The sequence below is a fragment of the Leopardus geoffroyi genome, chromosome C2 (genome assembly GCF_018350155.1).
Source record: "Leopardus geoffroyi isolate Oge1 chromosome C2, O.geoffroyi_Oge1_pat1.0, whole genome shotgun sequence".
Taxonomy (NCBI): Eukaryota; Metazoa; Chordata; class Mammalia; order Carnivora; family Felidae; genus Leopardus; species Leopardus geoffroyi.
In genome coordinates this window covers 115,659,430-115,680,786 of record NC_059333.1, presented here as the reverse complement: position 1 = coordinate 115,680,786, position 21,357 = coordinate 115,659,430, and the positions used below count along the sequence as shown (strand labels likewise).

General features: G+C 36.7%; 1 protein-coding gene across 2 annotated transcripts in view; it reads left to right on the top strand.

Moving 5' to 3' along the window:
* Window positions 1–21,357, top strand: part of AGTR1 (angiotensin II receptor type 1) — a 44,893-nt gene that overhangs the window by 20,208 nt on the left and 3,328 nt on the right. The window contains exon 3 of one of the 2 annotated variants that reach the window (XM_045503349.1): window positions 6,006–6,123. The exons of the other annotated variant lie outside the window; for it this stretch is intronic. The gene's annotated coding sequence lies outside the window, so the exon portion shown is untranslated. The remainder of the gene's footprint in view (window positions 1–6,005; window positions 6,124–21,357) is intronic. 2 annotated transcript variants of the gene reach the window in all.

Below are 21,357 nucleotides of genomic sequence, written 5' to 3'. Positions count from 1 at the left end.
GAAAATCTTATTTTCAAAACCTTCATAAAAGATGCAAAATCAGTGTCTTAAATCTGAGAATAACTTTTGTTGAAAGAGAAAAATAAATGCTTTAAAATTTAAAGTTACAAAACACAGACATCTTCAAATAAATCAGGGAAACTACTTTGCAGAAAATAAATGGTGTTCCTCTGATTTGTGACTGGCCATGGAGTTCTGAGTTTCAGAGTATGAAGGTATGCTCAGCTGTCTATTAGAAATAGCGAGGGAGACTCAATACCCTTCCAAATGGAAGGGTTCCTATTAGGTTTTCCCCTTCATTTCCTAAAATGTTGTGATTTTTTAATTCCCAGGTGTTATGTCTTAAAAAGATTTTAAAGTTTAAAAAATAGAAACATATACTGAAATTGAGAACTGAACTGTTCAGCCAGTTGGGTATGATTTTTTAAATAGGTAATACAGACCTCTAGTGGTTGAATAGTTTGAAAGCCTCTGCAAGGAAAGGAAATTGCAAGGCAAGTGCAGGCATTTTGAGGAGAAAACAACAGCTGGTAGGTAAAATTACTCACGAAATTCATATATTTCACACAAACAATAAAAAGGTAAGCATAGCTCCAGGGAAACGTGAGGCACCTTCCATCCTTATTGGTGCTCCTTGGTTCTCCTAAAATAAGCAAGGACCTTCCCACCAAAGTCCCAGCAAGAAGTCTGGATTGGTATTGATTTTCCTCTAAAAGATTAACATACAATTCATTTCTTATATGAATGGCCCTGACAGATATTTGTGTCATGTGAAAAAGATTTCTTTTCCTTGGTACACAGTTTTGCTCACTGGGACTCTTCTTCCTCTAAAGTTCCCATGAAAATGCAAGAAACCCTCACACAGCTGAAACTTACCTTGATGTTCCCAGGTCTCTTCAAGGGCAGCCACACTCCACTGGAATGGGCTCACTGATTAGGGTGCTCTCCAGTCTACGTGAAGGGCAAAGTACTGGACCCATGCACAAACTTAAAGGATTATTAAATGTCCCTCTAGACCAGGTTTCTCAAACTTGAATAAATGCACAAATCACCTGCAGAATCTTGTTGAAATGCAGATTCTGGCTCAGTAGGGGTGGATGGAACCTGAGATTGCTTTCCTAGTGAACTCCCAGTGGTGCTAATGTGGCTCATCCAGAACTATTCTGGGAGTAGCAAGGAGACTTTATAACATCTCTCTTTATTTTTTTCAATTATAGTTTTTATTTTTACTGATGCTTTATATTTTTTTTTACTTTAATGGCATCTGTTAAAAATTAATTTTTGAATTTATAAAACTTTTTAAAGTTCTCTTTCACTTGACTATGTACAATTATCACTGGGAACCTGTTACTCAAGTTTCATAAAGATGATCATACATTTTAAAAATGGATTCCGTGTCATCTGTTTAGCTCAGTTGGTTCGTGATGGTTATGGGCACCTTTCTAAGCACTGGTAGTCACTGGGCACATGTAGCCACAGTTAAATATCTGATTAGCTATATTGGGACAGTGGGTGAGATCAGGTTTTGTGCATGTTGAAAAACTACTAAGGGCCCAACGTAATATCTAGATAATAAAATCAGGCAGAAAAAAAAGCACAAGCTGAAACCATAAGAGTCAACAGATCAGAGCAGAAAACAGGAAAATATATTTTTCAGACAGAATGTATTATAATTCCATCATCTAAATAACTTCCTATTATAGCATGTTGTCAACTTTAATTTTGAAATCCATAATTTTAGAACTTATGTCACAGAGTAGTCTTTAAAAGCCTCTTGCAAACTTTTAACATCTAGTTTCAAATCAAAAATAATATACTAACAAGCCATAGCATGGAGGGAGTACATAAATTATCATCATTGCCCTGCATGAACAGTAATTCACAGGTTTGGCTCAGACATGACTTAGATGAAATAATTAACTATGTACAGTACTTAACGGTAAAAAAAAGTAATTAATCTAGCTGCCTCATACTGGTTTGGCCTAAATAAACATGCAATAAAGAAAACCATACAATTTTATTACTTCCTCACATTACTTTACTGAGTTGGAATTTTAAAATGTCAGAAAAAGATATCTTTTCTTTAAAAAAAATAACTTTCTTTTCAAATGTCAACGTACTGATCATAAGCTGAATGAGTTCTACATATTTATAATTGTGGGCAGATGTTCTCAATTTATAGTTATGCATTTTACTTCACAGGAATTTGGTGATTACTTTAATGTGAAATTAAAAAAATCAATTTTTTAACCACAAATTACACAGACTCTCTTAATGGTACTATAATTATATGGTGGTGTAGTTTTGGCAAAATGTTTCAGATAAACCTGTTTTTTGACCCATGGGTTCTCAGAGGAGACATGTTGCCTTTTGGCCTTTAGACCCCTTACCAGCAGGTCTGCAAGATAAAGGGTAGGGTCATTAAGTTGGAGTGAGGGCAAAAAATAAGGCAAGTGTTCGGGCAAGAGAAAAAGGTTCAGGTGATTTGTGCTAGAGAGAAATTTCATCCCACTGAGGTGTTTTTTTTGCTTTGTTTTGTTTTTTAAGTTCACTTTCAGTGTATGGATAGATACTCCTTTGCCTAATCTCATAGACTATGACATATTCTCCCGTATAGAATTCCATTGGTTAATCATTATATTATTATCGTCATGTCATAAATAGACAAAGAAGAGGAAGAGGTTGAGCATTCTTCCAAAATCAAATAGCATACAAGATGTAGGGTCAAAACTCAAACCCAGAAACTTCTGCTTCCAATCAAGATAGAGTAACAGAGACTTATCTTCTTACCTAAAACTACAACTAGATAGATAGATAGATAGATAGATAGATAGATGGATGATAGAGTCTAACAGACACACATATATATGAAACAATGGTATGTGTGTGTATATGTGTGTGTGTATATATGTTACATGTAATATATGCATACATATATATGTAATATATGTGTATATATATTATATGTAATATATGTATACATATATTATATATGTATATACATTGCATATTATATATATGTGTGTGTATATATATGTATATATGTGTGTATATATGTATACATGTGTGTATATATATATATACATATATATATGTGTGTGTGTGTGTATATATATATATATATATATATATATATATATATATATAAAACAATATATGAGAAACAATGGTTTCCAAGACAGGAAACCATACATCAGGCAACAAAGGGTAGTAATCTCTGAGGGATGAGAAACAAATGAAATAAAACCTATGATTGTCCAAGCTCACTACCTGGGGGTAGTTTCCAGCCATGGCACAAAGAAGAATTAAGAAGGAGCTCCCAGGTCTCCCTGAGTTGAGGAGATGGAACTGGGAGTCCAGAGAGGTAAGGAGCTAGAGTTCACAGGGCAGAGCACCAGAGAGTAGAGAGCTTTGCAAAGGAATAGCCCGATGATCTGCAAAGTATCCCCCTTGCATTTCAGCGCATATGTATAATTCATGGGGCATCGGGTAGTATACTCAGAAGGGTTTTTTGCCTCCAGAATAAGAAAAAAAAAATGGCCCTAGACTAGATGCTGCTCTGGTCCCACCTGACAAAGCATAAAAGCCAGATCTGAGGGGATCAAACTGTTTGCGAGTAATTTAACTACTTCCCAGAACAAAGATGGAAAATTTTAATAAGATACAAAACATCCAATAACCAACAAGGCAAAATTCACAGTGTTTAGCAACCCATTCAAAAATTACCAGGCAAGCAAAGAAGCAGGAAAGTACAATCCATAAAGAGAAAATCAATCCATGGAAACAGACTCAGTAATGATACAGATGATAGAATTAGTGCACAAGGATATTAAGTGGTTATTATAACTGTACTTCATATGTTCAGGAAGCTAGAGGAAAGTTTGAACACCAAAGGTAGAGACATGGAAGATATAAAAAAGACAGCAACTGCATTTCTGGAGATGAAAACTACAGTATCTCAGACGAAAACACACATCAAGACTCAAGATACTAAGATGTTCCTTCCACTGTACCCACAATACTCTTTCCTGGACCCTGAGTTTGATCCCAGCAGCCTAATACTGAATGCTTGCTTATTTACTAAAATTCTTAGGTGAATGTTTCCTTTAAGAAGTGATTACCAGCTAAAGACAGCAGCATTCCTGAAGGCATAGAGCCTTCATGGGCCATGTGGCCCTTTCCCGCCTCACTTTGATCCCCCTATCTCCCTGCCTGTCTCTGCCTGTGGAGCAAATTCCACTACCTTCCAGGGACTGCTACTCCTTCATTCTAGCAAAGAGATTTATCAAAAAAATAACTGCTAACAGTCCTTAGCATGACATCTCCTGAGTTATAAGGAAGTTTACATTATCAGACCAACATTTTCTGTATTTGTTTTCTGTCTTACCTTGAAAACTATACAGTTTGAAAAAGCATGAAGTTTGATCTTTTCACACAAAATAAAACTAAAACACAGGTTAGTATTTTTCCAACTTCTCACTCTACCCATCTAAGGTCTTATGTATAAAATCACAAACTGTGTTCTTCCAGCTAACCAAGCAACTACCCAAAATGCACATGCTGTCCTTTTATTACAGAATGCAAAACATGCTCACGAGAACTAAACTACTTTTCCAACAAAAGTGAAAAATCAGCTTGTCCAGGAAGTTATATTAGGGCTAGAAGCCAAAGAAATGTATCTGCTAGCCAAGTGTTACCATTCACCAGAAATACTCCGTGTTCATTATTAATCCTGTATAACTCCCTCAGTCAATGCCAGATATATTCTTTTTATGTACCTTTTGTATGTATTTTTAAACCTGTATTGAATTAATTTAGAAAATATATTAGTATCAAAAACATAAATGTGTAGGGGCGCCTGGGTGGCTCGGTCGGTTAAGCGTCTGATTTCAGCTCAGGTCATGATCTCACAGTTCGTGAGTTCAAGCCCTGCTAGGGCTCTGTGCTGACACCTAGCAGCAGAGCCTGCTTCGGATTCTGCCTCCCTCTCTCTCTCCCCCTCCTCTGCTCATGCTCTCTCTCTCAAAAAATAAATAAACATTAAAACCACACACACACCCAGTGTGCAGATAATTCCATGCTTGGAGCATCACAGTTCACTTTAGAAACACTTTACTTGACAATGAAGATAAATATCTTTCAGCACTTATTAAAAATATTTTAAAATTTAACCTCATTACTAGTTATGTAACCAGGGTCATTAGGTCAATATGGCTCTATGAAATAACATCAGTCCCTTTCATTATGATCATCCTTTTGGTACTAGATGATATTTTTTTGAATAAATGTTAAAGTAATATGCAAGAATACCCAAATAGCACAGATTCAATGTTGTATTCACCCATCTGGAGACATCACTTTGGCGAAATGCACCAACAGCTCTAAAAGGCTAATAGTACCTTAAATAATATGGAACAATTAAAAGGGAAAAATAAGTTTCTGTCTGGAACAGTGTAGCAGGTAGTGACATCTAGACATTCCGAGACAGCTCTCATACTCTGAGCTGGACTACCCTTCTGCACACCCAGGTGGGGCAGCCTGGCTGCAAGAGAGCAAGGATGAACAATAACCTCAGCCCATCGCATCTCTGTCTTCCCACTATCTCTAATTCCTCCATCACAGATTGTTGTTGAATGTGGAAATGGAAGGGGGGATTTCTAAAAGAGGTATGCTTCAAATATTTAGTGTAATATAAAAACACTGAAATATGGGGGTCTGCAGAATCTTGCTGGTGGTTGAAGTCTGTTTACTCAGTTATAAAATTAAGTAGTTGGCCTGGATCCTAGGTTATAAATTGACAGCCCTTGGACCCAACTTGATCTGCAAAAGAGTTCTATTTAGTTCTACAGTGCTGCTATTATTATTATTATTACTACTACTACTACTAATTATCATTATTTGCATTAACTGAAAACATTTCAAAATAGGAGATTTCAAATAAAATTTGGAATTTCCAGCTTCATCTTTTTAAAAAATCGGCTTGCGTCTCCCCATATCATAATTAGCATAAGTGGCTACACCTGAGAAGTGAGGCTCCCCAACCCCCACCTCCTCTGAGAAATAGGAAGGATCCTCCATTCACCAACATGACTGCTTCACTCAACTCTGTTATTCCCAGCCCCTGTAAGTATTTGCATATGTGAACCTTGGAGCATGTAATTTCTAGAGACTATTCCAGCAATAAAATGTTATGAATCTCTGACTTAAGTTGTTTCAATAAAAGCAAGACTGTAGATAATAACAGTTCAACTACATTATAGGTGAAAATAGACTTGGCTTGAAGAACCTGACAACAAAAACACCATTTAGAGTATAGTAATTGTGCATTTTTACAGGGACAAAGGGCATACATATATATTTTTCTGTATTTTCTGTATTTTTCTGAAGAAGAAAAGGAATAAATATGACTTATCAATTTCCTTCTATAGCAGAAATTTCTGTGACTTTCTGATCCACATTGAGATAAAGCTGCTGAAAGACCACAGCAGAATGACTTTTTATGTAAAGAGAACATTTTAATTTGTTGGTATAACATAAATCGTGTAGTTTATCTAGACAAATGGCTTTAAACTGATCACTGACCTGTGTACAACTATGCCTACTGAAACAGACTGATTTCTAAACACTTCCTTTGAATTAGATGTCTTCATATCAATATAACCAAAATTATTAGCACATTACGCTATTCTCACAAAGTTCTAATGAACTTCACAAATCTGCCTGCTCTATTCTGAGTACAAAATATTTAGCCTAATTTGTTTTTCCATTATTTTATATAGTAATAAAGTAATACCAAAAATGTTATTACCAGAAACAATAGTGTTGTATAATTATTAGAAAGTGAATCTCATGAAATCATATTAAAGAACAACAATTACCACATGTTAAGTCAGATAATTCAAGGAAGAGACTTATATGAATACTAGGGGAGTTGCTGGCAAAGAAATTTTTTTCTCTGAATTCTTCATTTTGAGGAAAAATTTTCCCATTTAATTAGTTGAGGTTTGATTCACCAACCAAAGGTCTATAGTGTGATATTTTTTCCTCCTCCAACTTAAAGTAATGTTAAAATCATCTGCCCTTCAGATGTTCATACTTTCACTTCTTTTTAAAACTGGGTCCTTCCTGGGTCCTTTATATTGCTTTATGGTATTAATAACAGATTGTATCACCATATTGTATTGTATAGACAGGGCTCCTCACATCATTCCAATCTGCTTCTTGGCTATGTGTAATAACCATAGGTTCTGTGACAAATTACACATATGTAAAGTAGAATTTTATGGGGTAATTTACTTAGTGTGGGGACATATGAATATATATTGAGAACATAAATAATGGTAACAACAGATAACATTTACTGTTTACTATATGGGAATCTTCCACCCCACCCCACCCCGCCATGTTTTATTTAATCCTCACAATAACAGTATATACTAAGTTTTAATCCCATTTTAAAGATGAGAAGACTAAGGCTCAAAGAGGGTAAGTATTTTAACCATTTACATGATTAGTCAGAGGTGAAGCCAGGATCTTAACTGACCTTTGTGACTGCAAAGCTTCTGGGTTATTTTCTACGGTGCTTGATAGCCAACAGACTCTGCTAAAGTTAATGCTTCCTTTTAAAATTCTAAATGTTGAATATATGCCTCTTGATACAACCATTAGCTTTCCACTTCAGTCATGTGTTAAACTTGTTTTTACTGTATCTAGTCTATTCATAATGAATGGGTATGATATACTGTGTTTTGAGGAAATTATGTTAAACATATCATCTTAACAACATTCTTCCGAGGGCAAGGTAGAGGCTTTATGGTCTCATTCCCATTTGTCAGATCAACGTTGAATGAAGGTTTAATAATTTGCCTGAGGTCTCAATTTCTAGAGAGACAAAGAAAAAGCCTCCAAATCCCCTACCCCCAGTTCTAGACTAGTGTTTGTACTAAGTCTTTTTTTACCCTTGTTAAATCCTGCAATCGTCTGATTTCTACTCTTCAACTTCTTAAATTATGTTGCTTTTTCACTTATGGCTTTTGGTTATATGTATTATTAAGATCTGACATGAGCATTTGCTATCATTTCACTCTTAATTCTGAATGTTTCCATCTGATTGTTTATTTTTGTACTTTGTTGGGGTTTTTTTTATTTACTTTACCCCAATTATCCAGGAAAGGCTGCCTACATCTTTCTAAAGCTCTGATGTTCTCAATGAAAAGACCTTCTAAATGACCTTGTTTGTCTCCCATGGAGTTGCATATCACAACTTCAAATGCCTCACTAAAATGTTACCCGTTTGGCATCAGTATACAGAAAAGGCTGCACTCTGTGATAAGAATTACAGTGGTGTTTTCCTAGTGAGAGAATAGAGTTCTTCATGGGAAAAGGGGGCAATATAATTTCCTCAGATTTAGCTGGTATTTCAAACACAATGGTACTTGTCTTCTAGAACTAGCCTATAAGGAGTTTGTAGAGACAATACCACATGAACCAATACTTAAAATTCTGGTCATGGGACTCTATCAATATTACTCCTTTAGAAATCCTTTTTCCAGAAATGTTCTTCTTTGGCTACAAAAACAATTACTTAGTGCCTTTATGGATCAGAAAAGCAGTTGGTAGAGGAGGCAAGTAAGAGAGACAAACTAAGTAACTGAAACTCTCGGGTTGCCAAACTTGCACACTATGGCTTGTAACTAATGGTATGTTCATCCTCTCACAAAAATGAGTGTACTTGGTTTTATTCTAATGAGAGCCTCGATGACAGACTACACTTAATATGTTATTCTGCAGGCGGGAGAAAAGCCCTCATGTGAATATAAAGTTAAATTTCCATTTAAATATTGCAGTCAGTTTAGAACCTAACACTGCAGATTGACTCTGGCCCTGCCAGATTCCCAGCAGTGTCTATGGCAGTGATGCCACCAGAGGGCAGGGTTTGACTTCCGGACATGGTAGCTTCCTATTTCTAGAAGCAACTTTGGGGCCGCTACAATAGCCATCAAACCCGTTAAAGACCTTATAACAAATCCAAGCTCAAATTCTCTTTTCTGGTGCAGAATCCTAGAGTTCTAGAAAATGCTTAGAGAGGGTAATTTCTAGAATGATCTGACACAACAAATATTTAGTCAACTCACAGTTTCAGAGCTCCTACTAAGTACTCAACATGGTCTTGGATATCTGAAGGTTACTCAACAAGATTTTATCTTTTGATCTGTAGTTTCCCTGGGATGATATGAATATAATACACGAAAAAAGCACTACCAATATAGTATACAGTTAACTTATGCCATAAAAGACAAGAACTACAGATTATCAAGAATTAAAAAAAAAAAAAAAAAAAAAGTAGGGACTAGAATAAGGTTTCTCAAGCAGCACAATTAACATCTTAGACCAGATAATTTTTTGTTGTGGGGTCATGTGTTGTGCCTTGTAAGATGAGTAGCAGTATCTCATCTAAGCAGTTACTAAATGCAAGTAACGCTGTCCTCTCCCAACTCCCCCCTGTTGTAAGAACCAAAAGTGTCTCCAGACATTGCCAAATGTCCCTGGAGGGAAAAATTATCCCCCATTGAGAAGCATTGAACTAGAATATGAAATGATGACCTTACCCCTCAAAAAAATAACTGAACCTTGAAACTTTAAAATCTCAAAAATACAGATTCTATTTTTGATAAAAAAAAAAAAAAAGGACCTGTTCTCTAAGCCTCAGTTTCCTCATCTGAAGAATGGGAATAATTGTGCTTATCCTCATAGGCCTTGTGGTAGTTTGTTATGTTTACCTTAATAAAATACCACAGATTGGGTGGCTTCAACTACAGAAATTTACTTTCTCATGGTTCTGGAAGCTAAAAGTTCGAGATCAAGGTGCTGGCAGGGTTGGTTTCTGGTGAGACCTCTCTCCCTCCCTTGCAGATAGTCACCTTCTCATTAACCTCATATAGCTTCTGCTCTGTACAAGCACATTCCTGATGTGTTCTTCCTCTTATGAAGACACCTGTCACATTGGATTAGGGCCCCAACCTCATGACCTCATTTACCCATAACTACATCTATATCTATTACAGTCGCATTGGGTACTATGGCTTTTGAAAGGACACAATCCAGTCCATAACAGGGTTCTTGCAGATATGAAAGCAATTATCACAATGCTTGGCACATAATAAACATTCAATTAATCACAACTCATAAATATTACTAATAAAGCCACTTTTATAAGTCCTCTTTGTGAAACAGATACCAGTAAAATCCTAGAGGAGCATAAAACAACTGTACATTAAATAAGCTTATTTGAACTCTTGTGTGTCACTTTGTGCTGAAGTTATGTAACTGAAAAGTTGAAACTGACATTTTCCCCACCGACATAGCTAATCACTTAATGGGTGCTCTGTCTTCCTTTATGCGAAGGTCAAAGGGCAGTAGCTCTTGCATCCCCAGAATCTGATGAGTAATTAATGTTCCAGAAACAAACTTGTAAGTACTTTGGGGAATTTCTGTGTGTAAAGAAATTCTAGGTACAGTAGTTCCCCCTTTACATGTGGATTCGCTTTCTGCAGTTCAGTTACCTGCAGTCAGCCGTGGTTCAGAAGCAAGTGATCTTCCTCCTGACATAGCATCAGAAGGTCAAGAGTGGCCTGATGCTAGGTCACAATGCCTATGTCATTCACGTCATTTCATCTTACCACATGGGTACTTGATCATCTCCCATCATTAGAAGAAAAGTCAATAGAGTACAAGATATTTTAGAGAGAGACCACATTCACATAACTTTTATTACAGTATATTGTTATCATTGTTCTATTTTATTTTTAGTTATTGTTGTAAATCTCTCACTATGCCTAATTTATAAACTTTATCATAGGTAATTGGTAATTTTGTAGAGGAAACATAAGTAATTTTGTAGAGGAAAAAACACACTATATATAGGGTTTGATACTATCTGTGGTTTCAGGAATCTACTGGGGGTCTTGGAATGTATCCCAACAAATAAGGGAGGAGTACTGTAAATATTTCTCCAAGAAGATGCTTAAGAGTGATAATTCACTTTTACCCTCTTAATTTGATTTATAAGCTTCATCTATCTTACAGAAGACAGAACAAAAATAAATTGGGGAAAAAAACAATAAATAGTTTCAAACATCCATGGTCTTCAGCTGGAACTGAGTAGCTGGAGATTTTGAAATTGCAAAGGAACATGGGCCCTCTTTAGCCAAAAATACTTGTTTATAAAAACTAGAGGGTGTTAGATACTTCTGTCACACCGGCTTAGCATTTGAAATTTCTGCTGGTTCAAGCGCAATTGTGTTGTCCTATTTCCAATTGTGGGGTTCCCTCCCTAACCACAGTTGATTTCGGATTGGAGGCTTGCAACTTTGAGGACCAGAACAGAGTGACTTAGCTAGCTCAAAGAACAAGAAGAGAGTTTTACTACCACGAAGGGGGGAAGCATTGTTGTTACAGCAGGTTCAGGAAGAGTGGAGTCAACGTTGACAGCTGCTGACTTAAACAGTTTTGTTGTCAGTAATAAAAGCAGAAATGGCTTGATGAAAGGGAAGCCAGGAAAAGGAGAAATTGCTATGGCAAAACAAGAGGAGATGGTGGTTTTGGTGTGGCAGAGAATATTCAAAAATACTCTCCTTGTCCTTAAAGAGTTGTTGCTGCACGGGTAATGTGCCACTTCAGTACATAGCCCCTCTATGCAGAAATGCTGTATTTCCACTTTACAAACCAAGGGATGCTTTCGTTTTACATTTAGAGGAGAAACAAACAATCAAAGGCAAAAGTGGTACAGGATCTTATGCAGCTCTCTTGGAAAGAGTTCGTCTTTTTCCCGCCGCTCAAACTGCACACAAATACTGGGAATATATTTTAATTTCAAATCTGACATGTGACATCTGGTAACCCATTTATTGCTAATGAAGTTTTCACAGGAAGCAGCAGTCACCAGTATCTCATCGTAGTTTTCAATCGGCAAAGCGTTGTTACCTTTTATTGGCCCAGCATTTGTGCCGCTCGTCACAGGCTGTTTCGTTAGAAAACACAAGTAGTCCCACATAGAAATGAATGGAGTGGTAATATAACAGCAGACAGAATGGTCTAAACTTTTCATTATAATCAGTGGTGTAGTATCATTGTAATTTATACTTAAAAATCATATAGGTATTGAAGAGAACAATTAGAGCCAGCAGAGGTGTCCAATCCAAGTAGCTTGTCAGTGCATCAGCCTCCCTCTCTGAGCCTCTCTACCCCTTTCTGGTACATTAGCCTCTTCTTCCACTTCCAGCACTGAGTGCAATTTCCCAATTCTCCTTATCCAGATTTGCTGGTACAGGGGAAGTTAGTCATTTGTACCATAGTATGAAGTTAAGAACACTAACAAAAGTCTCAAATCTACAGGATCTTATGATATCTCCACATGTATCACCTCATGATGTTCCCAACAACGTTGTGAGCCTGACAGGACAGATATTTTTTTACTTCATCATTATCATTAACTTCATTATTATTATTATAATTTTCCAGATGAAGAAAATGAGTCACAGGTTAAGAGAAAAGCAAAAGACCCCATAGGTCAGAAGAGGTAAATCACATACTGCTTCAGATTTTTTGGTTACCATCACCATGCCCTTCTACTGCTAGTCTGGCTTTCATCTGAGTCAGTGTATCTCCTTCCTCAAGTAGATCTTGGAGGCATGGAGGTGGGTATTGCCAACCCAATCCCAGTTAAAGAAATTCTAGACATTTATGAATGAGCGCAAGGAGTATTTTACTAGATAACATCCTGTTGGGCACCCTTTAACTATACCAGTCCTGAATGTTTGAAAGAAATACACAGTCTAATGAATAATTCCCAAGCTGTATTTCAGGAGTCTACTATTTAGGAGTTTAATTTTACTTTTTTAGTGTGGCTACTAGGAAATTTTTAATTATGTATGTGGTTCACATTAAGTTTCTTTTAGACAGCACTGACCAACAGAATCAGAAAATAGAGAGTGGCAGCGGTTAGTAAACTACAGGAAATTCAAATTCCAGAAGATATATTATAGAGTTTTGGGGGGCCAAGGAAAATATATGTGTTGGTCAGTTTTAACCTTAGGGCTCCACTTTGTACCTAAACATTTGTTGCCACAAGTATTAACTGTGGAAGCCATGCAAGATCTACCATTTTACCTTTCTTTCCACATTCATCAAGTGCCTCATTATAATGCTTGAAATAAATGCATTAGATGAAAATAATGAAAAATACTTCTGCTGAATTTTTGAATGAAAATAATTCTATTTATTTTTGAAGTTCTGAGCTTTCTTTCATTAAATTTTACTTACCCTTGCATTACATAAATGATATTATAAAATTTGTATTTTCAAAGTGCTTTTATCTTTTCCTAAGACCTTACTGTTTACCTTTAACAACCTATGAAATAGAGGTGAGAACAAGTGTTAGTATTTCCATTCTAAGTATTTTGTAATATTTAAGAGATAACAAAGTAAGAGATTAAATTACCTGTGTCTGATTGTGTCACTGGTTAGTGACAGAGCAGGCTCTTTGACCGGACTCTAGTCCAGTGCTTTCTCTGCCAGACTATTCTGCTCTCAGTTTTTATAGCATTTTAATGTTTAAAAAAAAATGAAGCATATGAAACTGTGTTTCAAAAAACAAAAAGTAACTCTATGATAAAATCAAACATTACCTTACAGAATTCATTTTCTTAGGACAAAAGTCCACTTAGCACTTCAAAATATTGACTAATAAAATACTTGAAAATGTTATTCTAAATAATATATTACCGTGGGTTCTTTTATAATTCTCTGTCCTCATCTGTGTGTTTTTATTTGGGCAAATGAATCACATTAACTATTTACTAAACTTTAAAAAGTTGTATTTTCCCCACCAAAAAAAAAAAAAAAAAATTACCTGAAAGTAGGTTTGTTTTGTAGGAGTTTTTTGTTTTTTTTTTTTAATTTTTTTTTTCAACGTTTATTTTATTTTTGGGACAGAGAGAGACAGAGCATGAACGGGGGAGGGGAAGCGAGAGAGGGAGACACAGAATCGGAAACAGGCTCCAGGCTCTGAGCCATCAGCCCAGAGCCCGACGCGGGGCTCGAACTCACGGACCGCGAGATCGTGACTTGGCTGAAGTCGGACGCTTAACCGACTGCGCCACCCAGGCGCCCCTGTAGGAGTTATTTTAACAATAACACATTCTGCCACCTTCTTCATAAAATAACATAATCCTGACTCCCTAACTGCAGGGCCTGCTTCTAATTTTGATTTGCAGCCATGAAACAATCTGTCTCTACCTTTTCATGTGGAACTGCCAATGAATAACACAGGGGATGCCTGAGAGACTCACAGTCTAGAAACTAATCTAGCTAGTTGAGATAGTTGACCTCTATAACCTTGGCCTTGATAACCTAGGGTCACAACCAGCTATCCAAATGCTGTGCTGGGAAAACATTTCTGTAAGTAGATAATCTAAAAAATTGGGGGGGGGGGAGAATATCACTGTAATACAATACTCTTATGTGGAGTTTATTTATCCCCAGTAAAAGGTAAAATTCATTTTGTTTTTAAGAAAAAGACTTCTTGTATCTAACTAGAGAATGTTATTAAATCATTGTGGCATTAATAATATCTATATCAATCGATAGATTTTGGCTGATTTAATGATTTATCAGGTAATTTCTACTTGTCAAGCCATCATTGCCTTTATCTTCAAAAGATAAATACCTATTCCAAAAAAAAAAATTATAAAATTTCAGTGTTTCAGAAGATTTCTTTAGCCATGTGTCAGCTCCCTGAGAATGCAGAGGTGTAGAAAAGCTAAGTGACTGGTTCAAGGTCACCTTGCTAGTGAATAAGAAAACCAAAATTAGAACCCTAGTCTCCTTATACATTGCGTAGGACCAATTTGAACGTTGGGCAATTGGGGGAAACATGTATAATACAGGGAATATTTGATCCTTCTAGCTTCACTTAAAATTTATGATTATATGATTTCTATAATGTTAAAAACTTTATTTTTTAAAACTCTTTCAATGTTTATTTTTGAGAGAGAGAGAGAGAGAGAGACAGAGAGAGAGAGAGCATGAGCAGGGGAAGGGCAGAGAGAGAGAGACATAGAATCTGAAGCAGGCTCCAGGCTCTGAGCTGTCAGCAGAGCCTGACGCAAGGCTCGAACTCATGAACCACGAGATCATGACCTGAGCTACAGTCGGACACGTACCTAACTGAGCCACACAGGGGCTCCAAAATGTTAAAAACTTTAATCTGAAATGAACTGTCATGTGGCCAGTAATTTCTAACATAAAGCTGATAACACATAGAAATTCTATAAAAATTTCATAATTTCTTAAAAATATAAATTGGTGCTTCCTCTCCTTCCCAGTAACTTCCCTCATACCCCTTAAAGTGGAATCTGAAATGAGATAAGCAGTTTATGCAGCTGATCTAGAGTCTCAGAGAAGCAAATATGCAGTGGCTTAACATATGAAATTGTGGGTTTTGCTCACAAGTCAGATAAAACAGCTGTTGACTGAGATGCCCACATAGGAGCTGCCTTTTTCATCTGTTGAAGAAGAAAAGCTTGTGAACAGTCTTCAAGAGCCATATTATTAAAAATTATGTTTCCTCCCCTTTGATGAATGGCCGAGATGCTGATTCTTTAAAATGTGGTTATAATTCCCTTGAGGAAATTCTCCAAGTCCCTAAGTTTGAGGAATTTGGGAGTATAAGAGGACAAGAGTTTATTTATATACAAGCTTTTTTCCAAGTTATATTTATTTTATTTTTCTCCTAGTCTGCAGAGCACAGCTCTTTTGAGGCTCACTAAAGCCTTCAATGGGCCTCTATATTGAACATAACAATATTTTCTACTAACACCAATATGTCAGAGGAAGATTTCTAGCATATGATTAGAGTTAATGACATATATCTCATCCCTGCCTGCTTCTCTTTTCTTTTTGGAAAAAAAAAAAAAAAGCATACAACAAAACCAGCCAAGAGTTTAGAATAGAAAAGAATGGGAAGAAATATCATAGGAATGAAAGGAACTCTTTGGGGGCTTGGGATATTCATGACAAGTAGGTTGCTTAAACTATAACTTATGATAAGTAGAAGCTTCTGAAGCAGAGAGAAATTTAATTGTAATTTAGTGTTACATTACTAGATATTAAAGTATAGAATAATTTCTAACAAGCAAAAATTTAGGATCACAATTTACTTTCCTTGAAATGTATACCCTAACTTGGAAGGAACTACTGAATTTCCTTTCATAAAGCTAAGTTCTTCCTATTCTTGGGGGATATTTTGGAAAGCAAAGGGGAGGGCTAGTTGAGGATGACAGGACATTTAACCACCATCACCACAGGTGGTTACAATTGGTGTGTGTAGAAATAAGATGGCAGCTTGTGCTGTTTTCATTTCCTGTGAGGGCAGGCCATAGTGGATGCTGTCGACTTGGGAAGAGGGCCAGAAACCACCGTTTACCACTTACACATATCATGTAGCCATTCATTAAGGACACTGAATCTTGAGTACTTATTTAGTATGGCATTAGTAATTGTAATCAAATATATTGTGTGTGCTAAGAGGAACATTCACCTAGGAATTGCACAGGTGAGCAAAATCATCTCCAAGAAAAGTATTTAACATAGAGAGATTAGGGGCGCCTGGGTGGCTCAATCAGTTAAGCGTCCAACTCTTGATTTCAGCTCAAGTTCATGGGATCCAGCCCCTCATTGGGCTCTGTGCTGACAGTGTGGAGCTTGCTTGGGATTCTCTCTCTCCCTCTCATTCTGCCCCTTCCTTCCTCCCTCTCTCCCTCCCTCTCTCTCCCTCTCCCTCTCTCTCTCTCTCTGACTCTCTGCCTGTCTCTCTCAAAATAAGTAAACATGAAAAACTAATTAAAAATAAAACAACATAGAGAAGTTAGGTTGGGATTGCCAGCCATTTTCTCATGCATCTGATTTAAAAGCAGTTCTGGTCATTTACCCCATGGTGCCAAGCTCTCTGCCATGCTCTCTTCTTCATGACTGCCAGGATTACCACCATGGAGGAGAGTACCACCAGAAGGGCTTGGATTATTCATTGAAAGGCATGATGGGGGTTGGGGTGGGCATGAATAGGGGCAAGACTATAATCTAAAGATTTGGGGGTCCAAGCAATTTAACCATTATCTCCAAATAATGTGTAGGACAAATTCCAGTCAAGATGAAGACAATGAACATAAGCATAATGAACACTACCCTTCTTTCTCGAAACACATAAAATAGAAAATCACAGCTCTGAATAAGAATTTAGACCACATGGACCAGAAAAGAACCAATACCAGTTACACAGCCAAGATAGAGTTTCAACAAGTCTACCAGGATGGAAGTCAAGATCATTAGACACGCATACTGAAGACAAATGAAACTGGCTTTCTTGGTTAAAGCCAGAAACTGGAAAATCACTGCCTATTGTGACCAAAGACTAGAAAATTTCTGCAGACCAACATAAATTTGAGAATGGGTGGGGGCCTCATTTGCAGTATCTGAAGAAAAAAATACAGCATTGGAAACTAGGCTGAGAACTAGCATTAAAGACTTTTCCAGATCAAGTGAGTGTTGTATGCCCAAGCAGAAATTTCACAGGCCACCACCATCCAGATGCCAGGCCTCCTAAAGAAGTTAATTCCCACTACAGATTAACTCGTAGTCAAAGATTATAAAACCCAAGATGAAAGCAAATGCCAAGAAGGAGTGTCCACGGATGAAACAAATAGAATTCATACAAGAACTACAACCTACAAATAGTAAAGCAATTGATAGGGGCTCTTAACATACAGATGTTCAACATGTTTAAAGAGAAAAGGGTACAAATAGACCCCATAAAATAAGAACAGAAGGTTAAGAAATAAGAACAAGTGAATTTGAAAAAGAAACAAGTAGAAACCATAAAAATTTTACTGCCAACTTCTATGATTCAATGAATTCACAAATGGATACTAACAGTTGCTCCCTGTAGAATGCCTCATTCATTACTAAGGGGGAAAAACACACAGGAACAGAAACACTTGCCTTCTAAAGTCTGAATTATAAAATAAAAGCAATAAAGACAATGACTTTTGAACAGGATGGTTTATTGCGCTGCCCAGCACTACAAGCAAATGACCTACAAACACTAGTCTACTCTTTTAGATATTTGAGAAAGATACTTTGATAGAAGATTATTCTAAAATATAATTACTTTGTCTTTTAGTTCTCTCTTTATTATCATAGGAAACTATGTGGTATTTTTTTCCTTAGATTGCAAACTCATTAAAAAAGGAGCGTGTAATGAACAATTTAATTAGATTGGTTTTGGCTTGCCTAAAAGCTTAAGAAGGTATTAATATTCTAATCAAAAGTCTTGGCAAAATATTCTTGGAAGGATGGAAGGAAGGAAGGGAGGGAGGAATCTTCTTTCTTAGGCTTGTTTTTAAGAATGAAGGAAGCTGTCAAGAAATACAAGGTATCTGGTATGAAAGCAATCTGTGGATAAATAGTGCAGCCACCAGGAGCCAACCTTGTGTTTACAGCAGACTGAAAGTTCCCACCTGACTCATGGCCAATGTATTCAGCTGCTTAAGATGATTTTTTTTCTCACAGTTTGAAAGAACAACATCCTGGTATTTTTAGCCTTTTAATGGCACAAGAAGGAGCTTACCAATGATAAACCTTAAAAAAAAAATCTTTCATGTTTTTTTAAGCCATGGCTAAGTCAATGTTTAACTTGCATTCAAAAAATAATAGTAGAGATTTTTAAAAAACACATCTAATTAAACACTTACTTTTTGAAAGATATGCCCAATACTTTCATACTATCTCATTTAATTCCTACAACAATCATGTGCAATAAAAATCACTGTTCCCATTTCTTACAGATAAGGAAACTGAGGCTCATGTTCAGAGAAATGGGGTGATTTACCCAGAGCCATACATATTTGTAATTGGCAAAGAAAGAGTCTATTATAAGTATTTTGAGTCCAAATCCCATCTTCTTTCCCCCAAGAAGAAATGGTGCTATTGAATTCATATAAGCCACAGAGTTTATGTAAAAGCTATGGTGAGACCCAAAAATAGGGAGAGGTGGATCCTCCTGTGTTTTTGATCAGTATATCCTCCCTGCCTAAAACTCTACTGGGAGAAGACTGAAATGTAGCTGCTTTCTGGGACTCATGAGTTTGCTGTTCCTAATAGATCACATCTCTTTCCTTCAGCTCCTCATCAAAACAGCATCCTTTCAGCTTCAAAGGGAAAAGAACCCTACTCTTTCCCACTCACTTAGCATCAATCACAGGTGCCTACCAGTCACAAGGGTTCCATTTTCCCCACACCACTGCCAAGAGGGTTGTGCGATATCTGTAAATTTACAAGAGCAGCCTCCCATAGCTGATGCTGCAGACATCTGTAAGGAGAGAGAAGTTCAAGTGATGACAATTTCTACTCTACCTCGGCTGGCCAGCTGTTGCCTTTAAGTTCTAACCACTTTGTTTTCCATGTATCCTCCAAAGTCCAAATGCTATCTTCTTTGGGAAGTGCCCCTGATCACTACCCAAGTCCCCCACCAACAAACTGGGTCAATGATAAATACAGAACATTCCACATGACCCTGTTATGGTATAGTATTCAACACTGGAGGTAATTCTGTCTTTAAAGCTCTTGTCCCCCCACAACTAGACTCAAATGCCTCAAAGGAGGAGAAGGACTGTGAACTTTTTCACTTTGCATCCCTAACTCCAGCACCTAGTAGATGTTCAATGAATATGGGATAAATGGATGACAGCCCACTGGATGCACTATTTTCATTTATATGCTTCCCTGTGCTTGTTCCCACTGGTCCTATAACCTAAAATTCCTCTCCCCTTTCTTCTACCCTCCAGTATGTGAGAATTTGTTTCCTTTCCTGGCAGGAAGTCTTAGTCATTACTTATATAAACATTTATGTAAAGTATTATTAGTATATTTAATGTGACGTCCAGAGTTTCTCCAGTGATATTCTCATTTAAATAATAAATTCCTTACTAAAATTTCCAGGGATGCTCCCCTAGATGTTCAGAGCAACCTTTTATGTATTACGTATTAGTCGATATGGATCAATGGGAACTGAAGAAGAAACTGACCTCAGATTGTGATGGAATTGGAGTCCAAAACTATGTTTAAAACTTGGTCCTTTCAAATGCAAACTTTTTCCCATAGATTTTTTTTTAATAAATGATGGTTACAATTCTCACCTTGGCAATAAAATTGTACTCATTCCAGATACAGTATTAGTGGAACCAGCCTGAGATATATAGTCTTAGAGTTAGGCTCAAGAGAGAAAAGAAGAAAAAGAGGAGAATTTCCTCCCTGCTTTCAAGCACTCAAGCTCAGGGCAATAAAAGGATTCCAATGCATTAAGTTTATCCCTTCCTATCTGTTAGTAGTGTCCTTGTGCCCAAGCTGAAACAAATATTTACCTCTGCCCTGGTTTTCAGTTATGGAGTTCACCCAGGCTGCTTTTTAATCTTTGAGATTCTTTAACCTTGACATTTCCACTTTTTTCCTAGGCAAAATCCAACTGAAATCAACCAGATGTTAGAAGAAGAATAAGTAAATTAATACACATTAAGGTGTAAATGACTGCTAGCACATAAACCTTTCATGAAGTATTTAATTTTTAATAGAGAATATTTGTTTACCTAAAGGAATTTATACTTCTAAACTGGAATAATTTCAATAACTATAATAAAATAAACTGAAAAATCAGCAAAATGTAGGGAAATCCTTCTGGGTGAGAAAGAAATAGGTCATATCTCCCTGAGAGCCTAGCCCTAGTTTCCATTATATTATTCCCTCTTTTCATCTTCTGTTTTAGAAACCACATATTTCTAAAAGTACCAAGGATTTTTTTGTCTTTTTTGTTTAGTTTTGGTTTCGATTTTTTAATCCAAGGTGAAGCCTAGGTTAACAATGACTATTTTCTATCTTGATCCTCTAAGGAGCAAAATGTAAATTGTGTTATTAGCCCCACAGAAACTAGTCTCATTATGCTATACTCCTAGCTTTTAAGTTATATGCTATTTACTCATTCATTCATCCATTGGCTGTCTTATTCATCAGACATGTATCATCTGTCCCCTGGAATTGGCTGGGGCCTACATTAGTAAACGAGATTATTCGAAACAAGCCCTACCTTCAAGCAGCTGACATACCAATAGAGAAGACAGGTCAACACCACTATGATATAGTGTCAAAAGCTACATCCAAAGTGCTGAAGTGGCTTAGCAAATGGAACAGTCAATGGCCCAGATAAGTCAGGAAGGCTCCACAGAGGATGTGACATTTGCTTGTTTGTGGATG